General features: G+C 48.3%; 1 protein-coding gene across 11 annotated transcripts in view; it reads left to right on the top strand.

Moving 5' to 3' along the window:
- LOC119971661 (von Willebrand factor C and EGF domain-containing protein-like) overlaps positions 1-23612 on the top strand; it is a 490550-nt gene that overhangs the window by 159516 nt on the left and 307422 nt on the right. The gene's annotated exons all lie outside the window — the stretch shown is intronic.

Genomic DNA, 23612 nt, shown 5'->3' with positions numbered 1-23612 from the left:
GATGGCATTGAGAGATTCAGAGAGGTGGAGAGGCTTGGTGCGAGGTGGAGAGGAACATAGGGTGTCGTTGTATGCCGACGACCTGTTACTGTATGTGGCGGACCCGGTGGGAGGGATGCCGGGAGTGATGGAGTTACTAGCCGAGTTTGGGACCTTCTCAGGTTATAAATTAAACTTAGGCAAGAGCGAGGTGTTTGTGGTGCACCCTGGAGACCAGGAGGAAGGAATTGGTAGGCTCCCGCTTAGGCGGGCAGGGGAGAGCTTTAGGTACCTGGGGGTGCAAGTGGCCAGGGACTGGGGGACTCTCCACAAGCATAACTTTACCAGGCTGGTAGATCAGATGGAGGAGGAGTTCAGGAGGTGGGACATGCTGCCATTGTCGTTGGCGGGGAGGGTGCAGTCCGTCAAAATGACAGTGCTTCCGAGGTTCTTGTTCCTTTTTCAGTGCCTGCCCATATTTATCCCCAGGGCCTTCTTTAGGAGAGTGACTAGCAGTATTCTGAGTTTTGTGTGGGCACATGGGGCTCCGAGAGTGAGGAGGGTGTTCCTGGAGCGAGGAAGGGATGGAGGTGGGCTGGCACTGCCCAACCTTCTGGGGTATTATTGGGCAGCCAATGTCTCAATGGTGCGTAAATGGGTGATGGAGGGGGGAGGGGCGGCGTGGAAAAGAATGGAGATGGCGTCATGTAGAGGTACGAGCCTGGGTGCCATGGTAACGGCACCGTTGCCGCTCTCCCCTAAGAGGTTTACCACGAGCCCGGTGGTGGCGGCGACCCTAAGAATCTGGGAACAATGGAGACGGCATCGGGGGGAAACAGGGGCCTCGATGGAGGCTCCACTGGGTGGCAACCATCGGTTCATCCCGGGGAACACGGATGGGGGATTCAGGGGGTGGCAAAGGGCGGGCATCAGCAAATTGAGGGACCTGTTTATTGGCGGGTGGTTTGCGGGCCTGGGGGAACTGGAAGATAAATTTGGCCTTCCCCAGGGGAACATGTTCAGATACCTGCAGGTAAAGGCGTTTGCTAGGCGACAGGTAGAGGGATTCCCTTTGCTGCCCTCGCAGGGGGCGATGGACAGAGTGCTTTCGGGGGTGTGGGTAGGAGAGGGGAAGGTGTCTGACATCTATAAGGTAATGCAGGAGGTGGAGGAGCCGTCAGTGGAGGAGCTGAAGGCTAAATGGGAGGAGGAACTCGAGGAGCAGATAGAGGACGGGACTTGGGCGGATGCCTTGGAGAGAGTCAACTCTTCCTCCTCATGTGCGAGGCTTAGTCTCATCCAATTTAAGGTGCTGCACCGGGCCCACATGTCCGGGACTAGGATGAGTAGGTTCTTCGGGGGTGAGGACAGGTGCACCAGATGTTCGGGGAGTCCAGCGAACCACGCCCATATGTTCTGGGCATGCCCAGCACTGGAAGAATTCTGGAAGGGGGTGGCGGGGACGGTGTCGAGGGTGGTTGGATCCAGGGTCAAACCAGGGTGGGGACTCGCGATTTTTGGAGTTGCGGTAGAGCCGGGAGTGCAGGAGGCGAAAGAGGCCGGTGTCCTGGCCTTTGCGTCCCTAGTAGCCCGTCGAAGGATTCTGTTACAATGGAAGGATGCAAGGCCCCCAAGTGTGGAGACCTGGATCAGTGACATGGCGGGATTTATAAAATTGGAAAAGGTCAAATTTGCCCTGAGAGGATCAATACAAGGGTTCTATAAACGATGGCAGCCTTTTTTGGACTTCCTGGCTCAGAGATAGGTAACTGGGTCAATAGCAGCAGCAACCCGGGGGGGGGGGGGGGGGGGGGGGGGGGGGTGCATTATTGTAGTGTTTACTCTGTAACTTTATAGTGTGTTAATATGCGTTGTTGTTAAAATGCTGGGTTGTTCATGGGGATGGGGCGAATGTATATGATTGTTAATATTATTGTTATTTTCGGTATTTTACTAAGGTGCGTCAATGTTGTATAAAATCAAAATTTCTCAATAAAAATGATTAAAAAAAAATAAAAATATATATATCAGTTGAAAATGACCCATTATTCCTGACTCTCTGTTTCCTATTAGTTGGTCAGTTCTCTGTTCATGCTGATACATCACACCAACATCATGAGCTCTTAATTTGTGCAGCAACCTTTTACACGGCAGCTTATCAAATCCTTTTTGGAAATCCAAATGCACAGCATCTTATGGTTCCCCTTTACCCACCCTGTTTGTAAATTCTCAATGAACTGTTCCACGAGCCCAGTGCTGGTGGCGGCCCTGTGGGTGTGGGGGCAGTGGCGGCAGCATTTGAAGTTGGTAGGTGCCTCGGTGTGGGAACCGATTTGTGGTAATCATGGGCGGGATTCCCCCCCCCCCCCCCCCCCGCCAGGTGGGAGAATCGCCGGGGCGCCACACGAATCATACCATGCCGCACCAACCCCCGCAAGCGATTTCCCCCACACCCTGAAACCAGCGGCGCGCGAATCACGCCGGGCCGCTTGGAGAATCGCCGCGAACGGCGAGCGGCGATTCTCCGACCCAGATGGGCCGAGCGGCCGCCAATAAAAATGACATTCCCACCGACGCCGTCCACACCTGGTCGCTGCTGGCGGGTACTCGTCGCGAAGGCTTGGGGGTTGGCCTGTGGGTTTAGGGGTGGGGGAGGAGAGATCCGTTCCCGGGGGGGGGGCCTCCGATGCGGCCGGCCTCTTCCCACCCCCCCCCAACCCCACGGACCTACTTCCTTGCGCGACCAGCACCAGAACCCCGGTGCGATATTGGCGATGGGCCGGAGCGCTCCGCACGGTTACCGTGCCTGCGTCAATTGGCACTGGCATTCGCTAGTTGGCGCCGGCCCAACTGCGCATGCACGGGACCCAAGGCGCTGCGTCTTTTATGCGGCGCTGGGTCTCTGACGGCACGTCGAGGCCCCGCCCCTGTAAATCGCGCGACGCCCCTGCTAGCCCCACGGAGGATGGGAACGGGCGGTGACGCCGGAGTAAAACACTCCGGTTTTTACTCCGGCGTCGGCACTTAGACTCCCATTGGGAGAATCCTGCCTCACAGATTTGCACTGGGGAGGGGTATGTTACATGCGAGGTTTCAGGGATGGTAACAGGCAGGAATCGAACAGTTTGGGGACCTGTTTGTGGGAGGCAGCTTTTCAGGTTTAGAAAAACTGGAGGAGGGGAGGAGGAGTATGAGTTGCCCAGTGGGAATAAGTTCTGGTATTTCCTTCCCGATCTGCTGCCCCCGGGGCTACAGGATAAAGTGATATCGAAAGCAGGAGTGAGGGTTGGGTGTCCGAGATTTAGAAGGAGCTAATGGAGTGGGAGGGAGCCCCGATAGGGGAAGTTGAATGGCAGTGGGAGGAGGAACTTGGGGAGGGGGAGGGAATGGAGGTTAGGTTGTTGGAGGAGGCTCTGATGAGGGTGAATGCATCTTCGTCGTGTGCTAGACTTAGCTTTATTTAGTTTAAGGTTGTTCACAGGGCTTACAGTAGGTTCTTTGAGGGGGTGGAGGACAGGTGTGGACGGTGCGCTGGAAGACCATGTTGACGTGTTTTCGGCATGTCCGAAGCTGAAGGAGTCCTGGCAGGATTTCGCGGATGTAATGTCCGAGGTGCTGAAGGTGAAGGTGGCCCTGAGTCCAGAAGTGGAGATATTTGGTGTGTCGGAAGACTCGGGAGTCCAGGGAGCGAGTGAGGCCATCATTTTGGCCTTTGCCTCCCTGGTAACCCTGGAGTGGAGGGACTCAGAGCCGGTGAAATGGGGGTGTGGGTGAGCAACCTGGCAGAGTTCCTAAAACTGGAGAAAATTAAGTTCACCTTAAGAGGCTCGGTTGGTGGGTTTGCCAGGAGATGGAAGCCATTCATCGCCTCCTTCAAGGAAACCTGAGGTTCAGCAGGGGACGAGGGGGATAAAGAGGTTAAAACGTGGAAGGCAAGATGGGTGGAGGGAAATGGCAGGGCGGTTGCAGCTATCGGTTCAATATTTATTCGTTATGAGGTTTCTGTTTGTTCTTACTCTTGTGTTGGTTTGTGTTTAATGTATATAAATACCTTAATAAAAATATTTTTAGAAATTCTGAATGAACTGATTTGTCAAACATGATTTCCCTTTCACAAATCCATGTTGACTCTGCTTTGTTGTATTCAGATTTTTTACATGTCCTTCTCATTGCCTCTTTAATAATGGATTCTAGTATTTTCCCTGTGACTGACATTCGGCTAGCTGGCCTATAATTTCCAGCTTTGCACCTTCTCTCTTTCTTGAATAGAGGGATTACATTAACGTTTTTCCAATCTGCTGGGTCCTAGCCTGCCAATGCATCCACTATTTCTGCAGTCACTTCTTTTAAGAATCTAGGATGCAAGTCACATATGATACGTATTTGAGGACAACAGATAAGAGGAAAAGCCACCAATTAAGAGAAATATAAATGATCCAAGGATCATGAAAGGTGAAAGTAAGGAGAACAGTAAATAAGATGAATGACAATAAAGCCAAAGGCCAACATGAAATAGTCAGTGAACAAATTAAAAGCTTAGAAGCTTTTGGAATAGGCAAACTGACTCTCATCTTTAATAATGTTCAAAACGGGAGAGAAAATGCCGAAGACTGAAGTAAATCAATATTTATTACAGTCCCTAAAAAGCCCAGAGGCTAATTAGTTACCTTACTAAGATCCTTCTTCGAGTACCATTGAATAGGGCCAAGATCAAGATAAAGCAGATATTTTAATTCTTCAGTGTGGTTTTGTAGAAGATAGAAGAACAGGAAATGCTGTATTGAAGGTGCACATGCTTTTAGAAAGAGCCCTTGAAATGAAAAAGATGTTTTCATGTGTTTTATGGATTCTGGGCATTTGTTAAGGTGAAACATGAGGAACTGATGAGCATGTTCGAGTCTCTTGACCTTAACCTCAGAGTGATAAGAATTTTTTATTGGAACAAACAAAGTTGAGAACGATTGAAGGGATTTTGTGAAGATTAAATGAGGGGTCAGGCAGGGGTGTGTTTTGTCCCAGATTTATTCCATTTCTATGGTAGAAATATTCTTTGAGATTGAAGATGTTCCTGGATTATTAGTTGGAGGTTACAACTTTAACAATATAAGATGCGCTACTGTTCTTAATACTGACTCTGAAGAGAAACTGCAAGAGATTTTGGATAGAGTAGTGAGAGAAAGTGTGAAGGAAGAATTGAGCATTAATTATAAGAGAACAAAATGTCCAGTCATGTCCAAAAAGAAAATAATTTCAAGAATGTAAGATCACAGAAATGCAAGAAATGCATGAATGACGGTTTCAGTAGCAGATGAGCTGAGACAGGAGTGGAGCGATGATTGTGGGCAGCATGGTGGCACAATGGTTAGCACTGCTGCCTTATAGCAACAGGGTCCCGGGTTCAATTCGAGCCTTGGGTGACTGTACATATGGAGTTTGCACACCCTCCCTGCACATCCTCCCTGTGTTAATGTGTTTTCTCCGGCTGCTTTGGTTTCCTCCCACAGTCCAAAGATGTGCAGGTTAGGTGGATTGACCATGCTAAAAATTGCCCCTGAGTGTTCAAAGATGTGCAGGTTGCAGGGTGTAAGCGTGGGTAGGGTGCTCTTTCAAAGGGTCGGTGCAGACTCAATGGGCAGAATGGCCTCCTGCACTGTAGGAATTATATGGCTCTATGGGAATTGTCATGTGATTGTACCTTTAAGAAATGGGTGCTTATCAAATAGCTGCAGTGATGTCATTGTGTGGGTGGAGCTGGGGTGTCTCTGGCTTTTACTTTCATTTTGAGCTGGAAGCTGTTTTGTGGCTTTGTGTTTTACTTTAATTTTAGTTAGTTGGGAGCTGCACTTAGACAAAGCAGGTGTATTTTTGGTCTCTCTGTATGTTAAAAAGGTGTTCAGATCACTTGATAATTTAAATGTGATAACTGTTCTCTGTAGAGAATTCAAACCTACTGTCTTTGTTATAAAGGTATTTGGCTTATGGGTGTTGTTAGGAAAGTTATTAAGGGTTACCTATAGAGTATTGTATCTTTGTTGGTAGTTGATAAACTGTTTACTATGTTTATAAAATGTTAACTGAATTCCTAGAATAAACATGTTTTTGTTTAAAAATACCTAAGGTCTCTGTTGCATATAACCTGGTAAGTGGGCCTTTGTGCTCTTCATAACCAAAATCTATTAAAAGTTGTAGGTCAAATGAGCTCCATGATATACTTTGGTGTTCTCTAACACTGGCCCATAACAAAATTAACTTGGTCGTGGTGTAAAGTACAAATATGTGGTTGGAACTTCAACTCTGGGTATCGTATGATATCGAAAGTTATGAACAGCCTGCGTTTCACAACATTTTTTTCCTTAGATAGACTTACTGAATTGGCAACACAGGTGGAGAAGGTAGTCAAGAAGGCATTCGGCATGCTTGCCTTCATTGGCCGGGGTATTGAGTATAAGAATTGGTAAGTCATGTTGTAGCTGTATAGAACCTTAGTTAGGCCACACTTGGAGTATAGTGTTCAATTCTGGTTGCCACACTACCAGAAGGATGTGGAGGCTTTGGAGAGGGTGCAGAAGAGATTAACCAGGATGTTGCCTGGTATGGAGGGCATTAGCTACGAGGAGAGGTTGAATAAACATGGTTTGTTCTCACTGGAACGACAGAGATTGAGGGGCGACCTGAGGTCTATAACATTATGAGGGGCATAGACAGAGTGGATCGTCAGAGGCTTTTCACCAGGGTAGAAGGGTCAATTACTAGGGGGCATAGGTTTAAGATGCGAGGGGCAAGGTTTAGAGGCGATGTACGAGGAAAGTTTTTTACACAGAGGGTATTGGGTGCCTGGAACTCGCCGCCGGAGGAGGTGGTGGAAGCAGGGACGATAGTGACATTTAAGGGGCATCTTGACAAATACATGAATAGGATGGGAATAGAGGGATACGGACCCAGGAAGTGTAGAAGATTGCAGAAGATTGTAGTTTAGTCGGGCAGCATGGCCGGCACGGGCTTGGAGGGCCGAAGGGCCTGTTCCTGTGCTGTATTTTTCTTTGTTCTTTGTTCTTTATCACAGTGAAGAATGAAGTGGTCACTCAGGTAGATAAAGTTTTATGCAATTGCTTCCCAGCTCCAGTGTCTCAGGTTCGATTCCCGGCTTGGGTCACAGTCTGTGCGGAGTCTGCACGTTCTCCCCGTGTTTGCGTGGGTTTCCTCCGGGTGCTCCGGTTTCCTCTCACAGTCCAGAGATGTGCAGGTTAGGTGGATTGACCATGCTAAATTGCCCTTAGTGTCCAAATACGGTTAAGTGGGGTTACGGGAGTAGGGTGGAGGCGTGGCCTTAAGTTGGGTGCTCTTTCCAAGGGCCAGTGCAGACTCGATGGGCCGAATGGCCTCCTTCTGCACTGTAAATTCTATGACTCTATAACATCCGAGAGAAAGTGCGACCAAGAAACAAGATGAAGGATTGGAACAGCCAAAGATGAATATCAGAAAATGAAAAAGATTACGATTGACTTAGCCACGAAATCAAAGCTGAGAATCCTGTAAAGTTACATCACACCAAGTTTGACATTCGGAAGTGAATGTTGGACAATCAGTGAAGTAATGCGGAGAATTGAGGCTACAAAGTTGAGGTTTTTGAGGCTAATAATGAAGATATCTTGGACAAATCACACTACTAATGAAGAAATGCATGTAAAATCTGAGACCAAAAGAACCCTACTAACCAAGGTCAGGGAGAAACGGTTAGAATTTCTTTGGAACCTCATAAGAAAGGGCGGCATGGTGGCACAGTGGTTAGAACTGCTGCCTCATAGCAGTTCAATTCCGGCCTTGGTTAACTATCAGTGGAGTTTGCACTTTCTCCCCGTGTCTGTGTGGGTTTCCTCCGGGTTTTCTGGTTTCCTCCCATAGTCCAAAGATGTGCAGGTTAGGTGGATTGGCCATGATAAATTGTCCCTTTGTGTCCAAAAGGTGAGGTAAGATTACTTGGTTAAGGGGATGGGGTGAAGACGTGGGCTTAGGGTTTAGGTGGTGTGCTCTTGGCAAGTGCTGGTGCAGACTCGATGGGCCGAATAGCCGCCTTCTGCGCTGTAGGGATTCTACGAAACCATAATTCAGAAAGTATGATGCAAAAGATCGATGGTTGAAGAAATCAAGGTAGACCATGAACAACCTTTCCAAAGAGCCTTGCAAACTGGATGGATGTACCATCAATGAGGATGATCATGCCTCCAGAGTAAGACCAGCATTGAGGTCCATGGTCGCCAACATCCTCTGAGGGCATGGCACGCTGAAGAGAGAGAATGCAAGCCATCAATTCTTGGGGACATTTCAGTTTTGAGCCCATGAGTTTTCCCAGTACTTTTACCATAGTGATTGCGATTGTTTTAAGTTCCTCATACTCTTTTGCCTCTTGATTTTCTATTACTCTTGGGATTCTTTCTGTCTCATTATCAAAGTGACCAACACATTTTAGCTACTCTTTTCCTTTCTACATGCTTGCAGAAGTCTTCCCTGTCTTTTTATATTTATTGCCAGATTTCTTTCATACTCCAATTTTTCTCTACTTTTTTGGTAATTTTTTTGCCATTGTTTGCTGGTGTCTAAAATTTTCCCAGTCTTCTGGCCTACTGACAAATCTTCACAGCATCGTACATCTTTTCTTACAATTTGATACCATTGTTAATATCAGTTGGCCATGAACTGTGCATCCTTTTCAGAGAGCCTTTCTCTCTCAATTGATCAGTGCATCTTATATATGGTCCACATTGCTGGCACTGTACTTCACTGATGGGGGAATTACTGGTTAAGACGGTGGAGGGCCTGCCAATCAAGTTGGCTGCTTTGTCTTGGATTGTGTAGAGCCCCTTGAGTGTTGTTAGAATTGCATTCAACCAGGAATGAAGGGTATGCCACCATACTCCTAACTTGTACCTTGCAGATGGTTGACACGCTGTGGGGAGTCAGGAGATGAGTTATTTGCCACACAATTCCCAGCCTCTGATCTGCTCTTGTCCCTAATGTATTTGTATGGTTCATCCAGTTATATTTCTGTTGAATAGTAAACCCAGAATGTTGATGTTGGGGGATTCAGCCCTTGATTGTCAAGGGGAAATGGTAGATTTTCTCTTGCTGAAGCTGGCCATTACCTGGAGCCTCTGTGCGCAAATGCTTGATGGGGTAGACCTCGGGAAGATGTTTTCCTACAAGGGGGTCCCTAGAATTGAAGGGGCCCTAGTTTCAGAATAAGGTGTTGTGCACTTGGGACAACAACGAGGAGGATTTTTTAGTCTCAAAGGGCCATGAATCTCTGGATTTCTCAGCTACAGAGATCAGGTGAGGCGGAGTTATTTAATTTATTAAAGGCTGCCATAGACAGATTTTTGAACTATAGGGCAGCCCGGAACTATGGGGAACAATCATGGAGAAAAGCAGGAAAGTGAATTAGAGGCCAAAGTTAGATCTGCCAGGATCCTGTTGAATGGCTCAACAGGCTTGAGGGGTTGGTTGACCCACTGTTGCTCCTATTTTTTATGTTCTTATGCTGGGCTAGGTATTAACAGGGGTAGGTTATGTAGGCAGGGCTGGATGAAAAGCCCAGAAGTCCAGCTTTTCCCATAGGCTGTGGAGTTTTAGCCCATAGCCTGTACTTTTTGCCATAACTGGTTCCCTGCCTCGACATCTACCTGGTTTGACTGGTGAGGAGCATTCCCGAGGAGGCCACAGGACCAGGTAGGTCGAATTCAAGCAGTGCTCTGGAGCCACTTACTCAAGAATGCAAGAAACAGCAGCTGGGGTAATTTGGCCTTTCGAGCCTCCATGGTGCAAGATCATGGCTGATTTCTTTTTACGTCAATGGTACCTTTCTGCATTATCTCCATAGCCCTTAATTCCCTTTGTGAGCAAAGTTCTGTCAATGTCTGTCTTCAATCTATTCACTTATTAATAATCCACATCTCTCTGACTGCTGATTTTGGGAGCGAGTCACCGAGAGTGTGTTGTTCATAACAAGGAACTTGGGGTTACAATGGATTAAATATGAAAATAAAGCACTACATTTAGCTGCAGTGGAAAATGGTAACAAAATCCTAGATTGCTTTAGCAGAGGGACGGGCTTGAAACCTAATGAGGTTACACAGCTCCTGTGTAAGGGGTTGGTGTGTGGTGGATGATTCAAATATCAGGGGAGAAAAACATGAGGAAGTTAGGAGTAGGAGGGAATGTCAGGCAGAACATTTCTGTCTCGCAGATCATAGAACTGTGAAAAAAGATGCAAGAGAAGGCCGCAGAAACTTGCAATATAAGTGTGTTTTGAAGGATGAACAAGCATTTCTAGAATGGGGGAAGGTTTTGGAAAGAATACTGCTCGCTAACGGGCTGGCGACAATCAAATACTTCTGTGCTTTTTGAGCCAAATGACCTGTTCCTAATAAATAAAACGTTTACGCTCTTGAGGCTTTTCACATCCCTCACTCACGAATGACTCCTTTGACATCTGATAGTTTTGTTTGAGGGAGTTTCAAGGATGCACTATGGGACAGGTGAGAATTCTCCTGCCAAACATTTCTGCTGTTGGTTAATTGGACCTCTCTGTGCATTTAACATCTTACAACTCATTAATCTTCTTACACTGCTGCTATTCCTCTCTCAGTATACAGAGTAAATGATGGCTGATGGAACAGAACAGACTGTTTGCAACCTTGGTTTTACACTGATCCCTGAAATGAGCTTACAAACACATATCCACACCATCAGAAACACTGGGCGCGATTCTCCGCCCCCCACACCGGGTGGGAGAATAGTGGGAGGGCCTCCCGACATTTTTCACGCCCTCCCGCTATTCTCTACCCCCCCCCCCCCACAACGGCGGACGATTTACGGCGAGCGGCGATTCTCCGAGGCCGATGGGCCGAGCGGCCGGCCCTTCACGCCCGTTTCACCACGGCAGCAAACACACCTGCTCGCTGCCATCGTGAAACGGTCGGCAAATGCCCATTTGGGGCATCTAGAGGCCCGATTGGCACGGGAGCACCACGACTGTGCTCGGGAGGGGACAGGCCCACGATCGGTGCCCACCGATCGTCGGGCCAACATCCAAAACAGACGCACTCTTTCCCCTCCGCCGCCCGGCAAGATCAAGCCGCCACGTCTTGTCGGGCGGCTGAGGAGAAAGACGGCAACTGCGCATGCGCGGCTGACGTCATCGGCCGCGTCATCCGCCGTGACGCTTGACGTGCAGCCTTGATGACCATCGTCAAGGCCGCGCCGCCGTGACGCACGGGGCCGCGCTCCTAGCCCCACCGGGGGGGTAAATCGGCCCCAGAAGTGGCCGTGAAGGCTGCCGTGGGTCATGGCCTGTCCCACGGCAGCTTTTACGATTCTCCGAATTTGCGGAGAATCTCGCCCACTGACTATTTTTTTCCTCCATTTTATCATCCAAAGCCACGCCTGCTTCATAGAACATAGAACGTGCAGTGCAGAAGGAGGCAATTTGGCCCATCGAATCTGCACCGATCCACTTAAGCCCTCACTTCCACCCTATCTCCGTGACCCAATAACCCCTCCTAACCTTTTTCTTGACACGAAGGGCAATTTAGCATGGCCAATCCACATCTTTGGCTTGTGGGAGGAAACCGGAGCACTCGGAGGAAACCCACGCAGACACGGGGAGAACGTGCAGACTCCATACAGACAGTGACCCAGCGGGGAATCGAACCTGGGACGCTGGCGCTGTGAAGCCACAGTGCTATTCACTCGTGCTACCGTGCTGCCCAAACTCGCCTTCTGTTGAAACCCTCATTCATGCCTTTTTCACCCCCAGACTTAACTATTCTAATACAATGGATTGCCACCACCATGATTCCTGCGCTCATCAAAATGGCAATCTGCCAAATCGTGTGGGAACTTTGAGTTTGAGCTCCCCCACTTCTATTTTCAATCACCTGAAGTGGGTTCGCCCAGCGTTGAGACTGAAAATTCTGATCCCATAAATGGGCGATGAAGTAGTGAACAGGGAGAAAGAATTATCATGGGTACAACTGACTGAAATGAGTTATAAATGGGGCAGGTGATGGGGAGCTGTAATTGTCCAAACTATCAGGTTATTGCAACGACAACAGGTAAAATCTCTGACATTTGTGGGAAAGAGTTGGCAGTGTGTTTTAAAGGGGCTGGTTTAGCTCACTCAGCTAAATTGCTGGCTTTTAAAGCAGACCAAGCAGGCCAGCAGCACGGTTCGATTCCCGTACCAGCCTCCCCGGACAGGCGCCGGAATGTGGCGACTAGAGGCTTTTCACAGTAACTTCATTGAAGCCTACTCGTGACAATAAGCGATTTTCATTTAAAGTGTCAGTTTTCTGACTCTGAAACTTCTGGTGGAGGCAATGAGCTGTTCAGTTGCACACAAGGTGGCTCCTGCCTGCAGGTTCTGGTTTTGGCCCATTCTACTCTGTCAAGGGGAGCTCTGTTTGGAAAAAGTGCAAAATAATTGGAGGGACTTGGTTTCTCCTCCAAAGTGGAAGGTCAATTGGCTACAGCACCTGGAAAAAGTCAAGTAAAGCCTGGGCTGAAGAGACAGAGGATCTATGTGGCGCAGCAACTAAGAGTATGGTGGAGTCGGGAGCATCGTCATCACCTACCCTGCTGCTTGTGGAGCAGTTGATGGAGTTTGTTAAGGGGGAGTTCAAACATCATTGGCTAGAGATGCAAGAGGACTGGTCCAAGCAGATTGAGGGGGCAGTTGCCCCTCTTCGCATGACTTTAGAATGGGTGGCAAAATGTTTGGAGTCACTAGGAGCGTCGATCCATGAGGTGGAAAGGGTGGTAATTGATCACAACAATTGGATTCAATTCGGAGGTGGCGGTGCTGGGAGAGGCCTGCAAGGTGTTGGAGGCGAATGTGAACAATGAGGAGAATCGGTCCAGTCAGCAGAACTTACAAATCGTAGGATTGTGGGAGGGGGTGAAGGGAAAGAGTGCCACAGACTGTGTCGAGGATGTTCACAAAGTTGGTCCAGGAGGGGGTCTTTGAGAAGCCTGCGGAGGTAGTTTGGGCCCACTGGTCATTCTGACAGAAACCGAGAATCGAAACCACAAGCGGTGATCGTCCGGATGCACAAGTTTCAAGAGAAGGGGCAGATCTTGGAGTTGGTGAAGACGATGCGAGACTGTAGTTCGGAGGGTCAGCAGATTCGGATCTACCAGGACATTGGGGCCGACTTGGCCAAACGGTGGGCAGGTTTTAACAGTGCCAAGGCCAGGTGTGGGTGACTTTTAAGGCAAAGAACATTACTTCAGGATGCCAGGGGAGGCAAATAACTTTGTTTGGCTGGGGGGGGGGGGGGCTAATGGTGGGAATTTTTATATGGATATGGCTGATGGGAGGGTGGTTCCAAGCCCTGGGTTTCTTTCTCCTTCTGGAGAGAGGGAGGGAGGAGTTTCTGGCAGAGGGAGGAAGGGGGTGGGGCCTGGGCAGGGGCTTTCCGAAGGCAGTGTGGAGGGGAAGGGGTTTTGGGCTGTGTGAGTGGGATCCTTTGTGTAAATCTCCAGATGGGAGTTGCCATGCTAGCTGGGATGCTAGTAAACAGAAGTAATGTTGGGGAGGGGGCTACGGCAGGTAGCCAGAAAGGGGGGATCAGTTGGGTTGAAGAGGGAAGTGGGAAGGTTGATTGGAGGGGTGGTTCGAAGGGGGGGGAGGAGATTGGGGGGTGTGGGACGGGAGAGGGGTGGTGTGGGACGGGAGGGGGGAGGTGATGCAGGTGGCTTTGTGGCAGGGTGTAGGTGAGAATGTAGGTGGCCCAGACTGAAGAGAGGATTGGTAGGAGGGAGAGTTGCCGGTTCGGGTGAGATGGTGGAAACTACCCTGAGGTGCTCCTGCAGTAATGTCCTGGGAAGAGATGATTGACCTCCAACAACCACAATCATCTTTGTGCTGGGTATGACTCCAACCAGTGGCCTGTCTTCGCCCTAACTCCCAATGACTCCAGATTTGCTCGGGCTCCTTGATGCCACACTTGGTAAAATGCTGCCTTGATGCCAAGGGCAGTCACTCTCACCTAACATCTTAAGTAATCTCTTGCCTGCATTTTTGGACCAAGGCTGTCATGGAGTCAGGTTTTTATTTCTCTGTTCAGTCAATTGTAACACAATAACCTGAATCTTCCAGTCTCCAGGTTCTCTGAGACAGACATACCCCAGGTAATGGTCTGGGGGCCTGGGTTTGAATGCCGACACGCCAGGTGCTGAAATTTGAGTTCAATAATAATCTGAAATTAAATGAAGCCATTGTCGATTGTTATAAAAATCCATCTGGTTCATTAATGTCATTTAGGGAAAGAAATCTGCCATCCTTACATGGTCTGGCCTACATGTGACTCCAGACCCACAGCAATGTGGCTGTCTCTTAACTGCCCTCACTCAGTTCAAGAGCAATTAGAGATGGCAAGAAATGCTGAGCCAGGCAGTGATGCCCAAGTCCCATTAAATAATTTTAAAAAGAAATGCTATACGGCACCTTCAGAAGATCCAACACAAAGATTCCATGGAAGTTGCCTGGGAAGCTTTGATGAACAATTTCCCTGTTCCCTGGGACCCTCCGGAAATCAGAGACTTTGGAGAGTTCTGACTCAGTAAACTGCTTAGTCACCTTGGAAATGTCAGACCAAAAAGAACCACGTGTGACTGCTGGGTAACTATTCAACTGGCCTTCCCTGCCGTGTGCCAACCCACCTCCAACTTCCCCCAACCCCGACTCTCCCAACCTGCTGACTTTGTACTCTGATTCTCCCCCATCCCCCTCTCCCCACATTATCTTCCAACTCCCCTCTGACCTACCCCTCACCACCCCAACCCATACTGACCTGACCTCTCCACCCAACCCAGTCAGCACCCTATCTACCCTCGCCACTTACCAACATAGCTACCTACCACTCTACATAGTCTGCCACCAAACTCACCCTATTTACATTATCCACTTGCCTCACTCACACCCATTCACTAACATACTTGAAAGCTATTTGAATGTCTAGAGTAACTAGCCCCTTTAAGGGGCAATCTTCTGAAGGATAATGTGACCCGCTCGTCCAATTGGTAACCACCACGTGGGATAACTTGAGCAGAGCACAGGCTTTTAGTCATTTAGTTCCAAGCGGCATGACTGGAAGCATGGAATTAAAAAGCAGCAAGTCCACTTGCAAGGTCATCAGTTTAGTGAACCAGTCAAAGTCAAGGTTGAAAAGTGGAAAAGAGCTTCAGAGATGTCTGAACATGATAGAGTGGATCCCTTCAATGCCTCTGCTGAAAATTGGATATGGAATTGAGGAGGAGAATGGAAAGAAGAAGGTGATAGCATTAAGCGCACGTGGGACCCAAATCTATAATTTAATCCGTAACCACGGGCGGGATTTTCTTAGCCCGGGGCCGGGCAGGAGAATCGCTGCGACCGGCGCGAATCGCGTCGACACCGGGACACGATTCTCCGCAGAGCAGAGAATCGGCACCATTGGCGCCGGCGCGGTTGGAACGGCGCCAGTCGGGTGGCGCTCTACGGGGCCCCCCCCGGCGATTCTCGGTCTGGGATGGCCCGAGCGGCCGTAACAAAAACCCCGAGTCCCGCTGGCACCGTTCTAACCTGTTCTTATCCGGCAGGACCTCGGCGTGGAAGGGTCCTGGTTCCGATACCAGGGGGGGCCTCCGTTGTGGCCTGGCCCGCGATCGGGGCCCACCGATCAGCGGGCCGGCCTCTTGGGCTGGGGGCCTCCTTTCTTCCGTGACGGCCTCTTTAGCCCAACGCCATGTTTAGTCGGGGCTGGCGCGGAGAAGGGAACCACTGCGCATGCACGCGTTGGCGCCGGTACCACTGCGCATGCGCACGTTGGTGACAGTGCCACTGCGCAGGTGCAGACCCCGCGGCGCCCAGTTGACACAGGGATCAGCAGCTGGAGCGGCGTGGGTTGCTCCAGTGCCGTGCTGGCGCCCTTTAGGGGCCAGAATTGCTGTCCTGAGGCCATGTTGACATTTAGTCTCAGGATCAGAGAATCCCGCCCCTTGTGTCCCCTAACACGCCCAATTTTCTTTTTCGTTATTTGTTCATGGGATGTGGGCGTGCTGGTCGAGCCAGCATTTGTTGCCCATCACTGAGACATGTAAGCTTGTATATAGAGATAATGGATTTGGTAAAGAGGCACAACTACCCGAAGCCTTCCGGGATTTTGCAATGTTTTAGAACATAGAACATAGAACAGTACAGCACAGAACAGGCCCTTCGGCCCTCAATGTTGTGCTGAGCCATGATCACCCTACTCAAACCCACGTATCCACCCTATACCCGTAACCCAACAACCCCCCCTTAACCTTACTTTAATTAGGACACAACGGGCAATTTAGCAAATTCAATTTTATGGGGAGAGCTCCAGGGGAGACCATTGCAAGGCTTAGGAAAATTGTGGAACACTCTGACTTTGGGACAACACTAAGTGATATGCTGAGAGATCGCTTGGTTTGATGAGTCAATGATGAGGCCAAACAGAGAATGTTGCTGGCAGAAACTGAAATAATTAGGGGGCAGCACGGTAGCATGGTGGTTAGCATAAATGCTTCACAGCTCCAGGGTCCCAGGTTCGATTCCCGGCTGGGTCACTGTCTGTGCGGAGTCTGCACGTCCTTCCCGTGTGTGCGTGGGTTTCCTCCGGGTGCTTCGGTTTCCTCCCACAGTCCAAAGATGTGCGGGTTAGGTGGATTGGCCATGCTAAATTGCCCGTAGTGTCCTAAAAAGTAAGGTTAAGGGGGGGGTTGTTAGGTTACGGGTATAGGGTGGATACGTGGGTTTGAGTAGGGTGATCATTGCTCGGCACAACATCGAGGGCTGAAGGGCCTGTTCTGTGCTGTACTGTTCTATGTTCTATGTTCTAATTTTGTAAAAATGTTATTCATTGGGATTTTCATTTTTTTTTACAAAGAAATTGCATTAAACAAACAAAACAAAGTGCATAAGTATCAATGTACAGCACAAAACAATAGCCATTACATAATTGGGAACAAATAAGATCGGATGAATCAGGGACAAAATCCCCAACATATTCCTTCCACAGGTGAATAATCTGTCTGCACCCTAACAGGAACCAGGCATCATTTTCGGCCTACATCTCACCCACAGCTTCAACACAAAATGACAGAAGAAGAAAATAAAAACCCGAGAACCCCAATTCTGAGGGAAAATCGGGTAGCACTTGCAGCGCAATTTAAACTCTTCTCGCATCCAGACTGGAACAGGCAGACATCCTAAACCTTCAAGATAGCAAAATGACAAAAACACAGGCAAAGAGAGGACTGGACACAACCAAACCTTAACTCTCAGCCTGGGGTCTCCCATAGAAATAAAAAGAGAGCAAGAACAGAGCCAAGAGCAAGAGTCTGAGCTTCCATAATCCCATCGCCCAGCCCCAGATCAAATAAATACAAATCACCAGGTCACCAACACCAGGATATCGTAGGCCCAAGAACGAAAAGGAATATAAACCGGTCCAAGTCATAAAACAGGACGGAAAACCCACTCTAGGATGGGTAGGCTGTCAGAGTGAACTCCAAACTGGGGAGTGCCCTGGGAGGGAGGGCTATCTCGTTACCCCCCAACTCCCCCCCCCCCCACTACCACTCAGAAGAAGAAAGGATTAATCCACCCGCAACGAAACGTAAACACATTTCTGAATGTCCATGACGCCAAGGCTCACCATGGAACACCACCACAGCCAGTCCTCACAGACATCATTAACAGTCAAAGAGGGAGACCCACATCCATAACAAGACATCTGAGTGACGTCCCCATAAAGGGGAGTCCAACGTACCCCAGCCCTCAACTGGGTAATAGATGGCCCGCCTGGGCCTGAAGAAGAAAAGGCACAGCCAAAAGTAAACAAAAAGCTCTGGATGATGGGGGATCTTCCCTGAATATAACAAGGACAAATCTAACCTTACCATCCACACCCTCCACCCCTCTCCCCGCTCCAGCTCTGCTCATCCTCCCCCCCCCCACCGAAGGATATATTAGAATAAAGAAACTGTGCACTATTTCCCAAAATCAATATTCAGCTTGACATGATCAACCTTGTTAAATCAGGATAACAAATGGTGCAAGTCATCAAACTCAAAGTATTTACTTCCCTACAAACAGATAAATTGACAACATTAACAGACAACAAGATGATTGTCAGGCAGTAAAATCCAGAATAATAACTGAGAAACGAGGCAGTCATCAGGATAAAAACCACTCCACTGGCACATGATGAAAGTAGATGTCCAGGATAAAACAGGATTGAAACGGAGAACACTCTTCAGGATCTTCCAAGGATTCTAATGATCAGAACATGAACCTCTTAATGCAGACTCGACCGAGCTCACGCCATCAACTACCTAGGCTCCAGCAAGAGGGGACGGCCTGGCCAGCTTGGGTGACCCCAGCCCCTCTTGACCGACTACACAGACCCAGAGGTTGGAAGGCCAACCCAACTCAGGCCTCGGAGACAGGATTAAATGTGCTCAATCGAATTTAAGCTGCCCGGCCTCCAGATAGAGTATCCCGAAAAATGGCTGCCAGTTTGCAAACTCGGCTGGTAACCTTTCTACTACCTCACTGGCGACATCAGGCAAGACGAGACTCCTCATCAGTTTCTCTTTGTCCTCAACCAAACCCCTTGGGATGAGCGACGGGCCCTGCAACAGGAACTCAACCGTGTGGAGGTGGGCTTCCACCAGAGATGGTGCACTTTCTGCTACAAGAACATCCTCGTGCACCAGCACCGCCTCTATAAAGACAACACTTTAAAATTGTTCTTGAATGTTCTGCACCGCAGAGCCAAGATTATCAGCCTTCATTGCAAACAGCCATCATTCATGGGTGTGCACCATGTTATCCAGGCAGGAAACCTCTCAAAGACAGCTGCATCGTCAAAGAAAAAGCCCCGACTCCCTCCAGGTGCCACGTATCAGCGAGGATAAAAGAATATTGTCTCGACTCAAAAGTGCTGAAACATTGACCAACTTTCAGTACATAGTAAAGGCCATGCAAACTGAAAAAAAAAAATCAAAGCGATGGGCATAGGGACAGAATCAAAGACTGAAGCATGAGCAGAACCTGTGCTCACATCACTTGATTTCCCCCCCGCCCCTTTCCCAACCCAAGATTAATTTGAAAAAGATGCTGGAAATCGCATTAGCGATGGAGAATGCTGAGAAGAATGCCCAGGAACTTCAGTCTGTGTAGAATGGCGCAGTCCACCAGTTAGGGCGGGAAGCTGCACACAGCAGTGGCACCGAAGGCAAAGACACCGGAGAAACAAATGTACAAGCTGGTAGAGTTAGAGGATTCAGGAGAGTGAATCATCAGCCTAGCACCCATTCAGACCATTACAGGTGTGGGGAAATCACTCCCCAGAGATTTGCAGATTCAAGAAAGTGGAATGCTTCATATGCCACCGGAAGAGCCACTTGAGGCACAGATGCAAGAATAAGCAGAGCGCAGAGCCTACCTCGTAACAATAGCGTGAAGCAGTTCAGCAACAGATGAAGATTTTTCTGTGAGTGATTGGAATACTATTCTTTAGATAAATTAGGTTAAAACGAACAAGGTAACCTCCATTACGATGGTATTATCAGTCAATGGCAGACTAAAGCATGGAATCAGACACAGGAATGTCTGCAACTGTAGTGGGGGAGCGGGCCCCCACACATATCTTTGTGAAGGTATTCAGCCTCTGAGTTTGCAGACCACATTAGTTAGATTGGCTACCTACACTGGGGAGGCCATTAAGATAGTTGGAATGACCGAAACATCTGCGAGTTATGGGCAACAATCTGCCCAACTTCCGTTAGTCGTGTTATCTGGCCAAGGAACAAGTCTAATGGGCTGGGACTGGCTCCAAGAAATTGAACTCAACTGGTTGGAAATTTTTAGAATTAGGAAGGAGGCCTACATGAAGTAGTCTGGAATTATCAGATGTTTTTCATGCTGAACTTGGAAAGTGTTAAGGCTTGTCGATGTACCATTTGTCAATATTCTCTGTTGATTATTCTTTTTGTCTACTGTGTATGTACTGTGTACTTTCCCTCGGCCGCAGAAAAATAATTGTACTTCGATACATGTGACAATAAATCAAATCAAATCAAAATAGATAGTAAATTTCAGTTTTTCCTTGTGTTGAAGAACTGTTTAACTGATAATTGTAAAACTATATTCTTTTCTGTTAATGTGGTTAATTCAGTATTTAAATTATAAGTTTGTTTTAACATGAAAGACACCGATTGGTCAGTCATCACTCTTGAGATGAGGTATCCTTTCCTCACAGTTCTACAAATTTAAAAGAAATGTTTGGGGTTTTTGCCTGGTATCCTAACAAATTTTGGGGTCTGATTTGGTATCCTCACATTCACTCTATGGGGAAGCGGAAGCTGCCAGACAGACTTGAGTATTTGGTGGATTGATTTTAAATGTTCATTGTAAATAATTTGGGGGAACAGTGTAAGTTAACTCTAATTCTGTGTAGTAAGGAACTTAGAGCGGGAGGGATATAGCAATTAGCCCCTTTAAGAGGCGAACTTCTGAAGGGTCATGTGACCCGCTCGCCCAATCGGTAACTAGCACGCGGGACCCAAGCAGAGCGCAGGCTTTTGCTCAGTTACATCCTTGAAGCATGACTGGAAGAATTGAATCTGCAAATCTGTAAATAGTCGCTATGTTAATAAATGGTAGTTTGTTCATAACTAGTTGAGCCGAGTTACTACAATGTCTGAAAGTAGTTAGTGAATGAAAGTTTTGCACAATACAGCAGGTAGCATCCTAAATAGGGGGCATGGCTTGTCTTCCTTCAATGATCCTTCCCCGTAAGGAAGGACTCGGAGAACAGGTACGCTCAAAAGCCCCAGTTCTGAGGTCTGGGCCAGAAATGCTGATTTCTGGCAATAGGAGTGGAGTTGCAATCCATGATGATCGCCATTCCTTGGAAGGTCCAGCCATTTCTAAGTTTATTCTCTCTTCTTGACCTGGGTACTTTGCTTCCAAGCAAGGTGGTTTCTTAAAGCAGCAACATTGCCAATCATTATTCTATGCTTGAGTCTCAAATTGCCCCGTGGCAGTATTCAAATAAGAACAGGAGAATCTCCCTTCGTCTCCAGGTCAACCATTATCCCTCAATAAGCAGCACTGATTATCTGGTCATTCGTCTTCTTAGGCATTTCCATGACATAGAGGATGAGCGGCTTCCACTCTGGTTTGATGGGTTCTGAGATGGTGAAGTCCAATGTGTGGTCTTCAGACTCTGCCACATTGGGGGTTAGGTGCTGGTTGAAGGGGTCGGCAGATGAGGTGTTTGGAGGTTTCTGCACACCCTCTGCTGCCTTGACTTCACTTCTGCACATCCCTGACGATGTGTTTGGTGCCTTCCTGGATGAGCGCTCTCCATTTGGTCAATCACAAGACAGGGTCTTCCGATACTCAAGGGTTTTGAGGACACCCCAAAATAATTTCAGTAGTAGATTAGAATCACCTTGATTGAGTTCCAAATAGGAAAGTTACTTTAAGAATCTGGTGTCAGGAATACAAACAACATGTCCCGCCCAGGGCGCTGGTTTTGAGTGATTAGCACATCCACACTGGGCAAGTTAACCTGGGAAAGGACACTGCTATTGGCCCATTTTACTCACCAACAGATTTTGAGGATCTTGCAAAGGCACAGCTGTGCCACTTATTCAGTGCTTTGAGATACCTGCTGTAGGTTATTCAAGTCTCTGAAGCCTATAGGAGCACTGGGATCACAGCTGCCCAGTCGACAATGGTCTTAGTGTCAGATCTCAGATTCTGGTCCTCAAATACTCTTCCTCAGTTGGCCAACGGTTAAGCTGACACATTGGAAATGATGATGAATTTTGTCCTCCATGTCTGCCTTTGTGGAGAGGATTATCTAGCCATTGTCACATGATGTTTGTTGGACCTTTGCAGTGTGTAAATTATCTGACGCATTTCCTACATGTGCAGATCCGTGCTGGCCGTGGCGGGCCGGCTTTCGGCATCGGTGCAGCGCACAGCACTCTGGCGCCATTCTAGCCCCCTAGGAAGGGGTGAATGCCTGGGCCTGGAGGCCCGTTGACGCCAGCGTCGCTCGCACCGGTTTTGACGCTGGTGTCAACACTTGACCGAGATTTCGGAGAATCACGGCCCAGGTTCCCATCCCCCTGCTATACTAGTCTGAATCCTCCCCAACAGCACGAGCAACCCCCCCCCGCCCCCCATTCTGCCCAGATGCAATCTATCTGCTTGTACCTGCTCCACCTTCCTCAGATCTGGTCCCAATGTTCCAGGAATCTGAATCTCTCCTTTTAGAAGAATGAGGGAGGATTTTGTAGAAACATATACAATTATGAAAGAAATCATTTAAGATAGAAAGAAGCAGGGAGGTTGTTTCCACTGGCAGGTGAAACTAGAACTAGGGGGCATAGCCTCAAAATAAGGGGGTGCAGACTGAGGACTGAGTTGAGGAGGAACTTCTTCACCCAAAGGATTGTGAATCTGGGATATTCCCTGCCCAGTGAAGCAGTTGAGGCTACCTCGTTGGATATTTTTAAGGTAAAGACAGATAGATTTTTGAACAGTAAAGGAATTAAGGGTTATGGTGAGCGGGCAGGTAAGTGGAGCTGAGTCCACAAAAAGATCAGCCACGATCTTAATGAATGGTGGAGCAGGCTCGAGGGGCCAGGTGGCCTAATCTTGCTCCTAGTTCTTACGTTCGTGTGCAACTCCTGCAGCATTTCTTAAGCCATGTTATCATCTGGTATATCTTGTTATTTTTACTCATGTGGCACTGGTAGTAGATTAGTACCTTTTGAGGTCATACTTATTAGTTTAGATCCTAACTTCCTATATTCTGCTTGTAGAACCTCATCCTTTTTCTTACCTTTGTTATTGGTATCAATATGTACCACGACCACAGGCTGTTTACCCTCACACTTCAGAATGCCCTGCAGTGGCGCTAAGACACCCTTGACTCTGACAACTGGGAGGCAACACATTGTCCTGGAGTCATTTTGCGGCTGCAGAAGCCCCTGTCTGTTCCCTGTACTATTGAATTCCCTATCACTATAGCCCTACCATTATTCCTCCCCTCTTGTGCAACAGAGCCACCTATGTTGCCATGGACTTGACTCCTGCTGCTATCCCCTGAGAAGTTGTACCCCCTGACAATTTCTAAAATGGTATATCTGTTAGAGAGTGGTATGGCCACAGGGATCTTCTGCACTACCTGCCTTCCTCTACTCTGCATATTGGTCACTCAACCCCTTTCTACCTGTTCAGTCTTTACCTGTGGTGTGATCACCTCTCTGAACATGCTGTCCATGACAGCAATGTGGATGTTCCTCAGTGAGTCCACCCACCTCTCCAGCTCTGAAATATGGTTAGCCAGTAGCTACAGTTGGACACTCTTCCTGCACATGTGGTCATCAGGGACACTTGAACTGTCTATGACTTCCCACAAACGGTAGCACAGTGGTTAGCACTTCTGCCTCACAGTTCCAGGAATCTGGGTTCAAATCTGGCTCGGGTCACTGTCTGTGTGGAGTTTGCACATTCTCCCCAAGTCTGCGTGGGTATCCTCCAGGTG

This window comes from Scyliorhinus canicula, chromosome 9, assembly GCF_902713615.1.
Source record: "Scyliorhinus canicula chromosome 9, sScyCan1.1, whole genome shotgun sequence".
Taxonomy (NCBI): domain Eukaryota; kingdom Metazoa; phylum Chordata; class Chondrichthyes; order Carcharhiniformes; family Scyliorhinidae; genus Scyliorhinus; species Scyliorhinus canicula.
The sequence above is the reverse complement of the archived record's forward strand: the minus strand, read 5'-3'. Positions and strand labels throughout refer to the sequence as shown.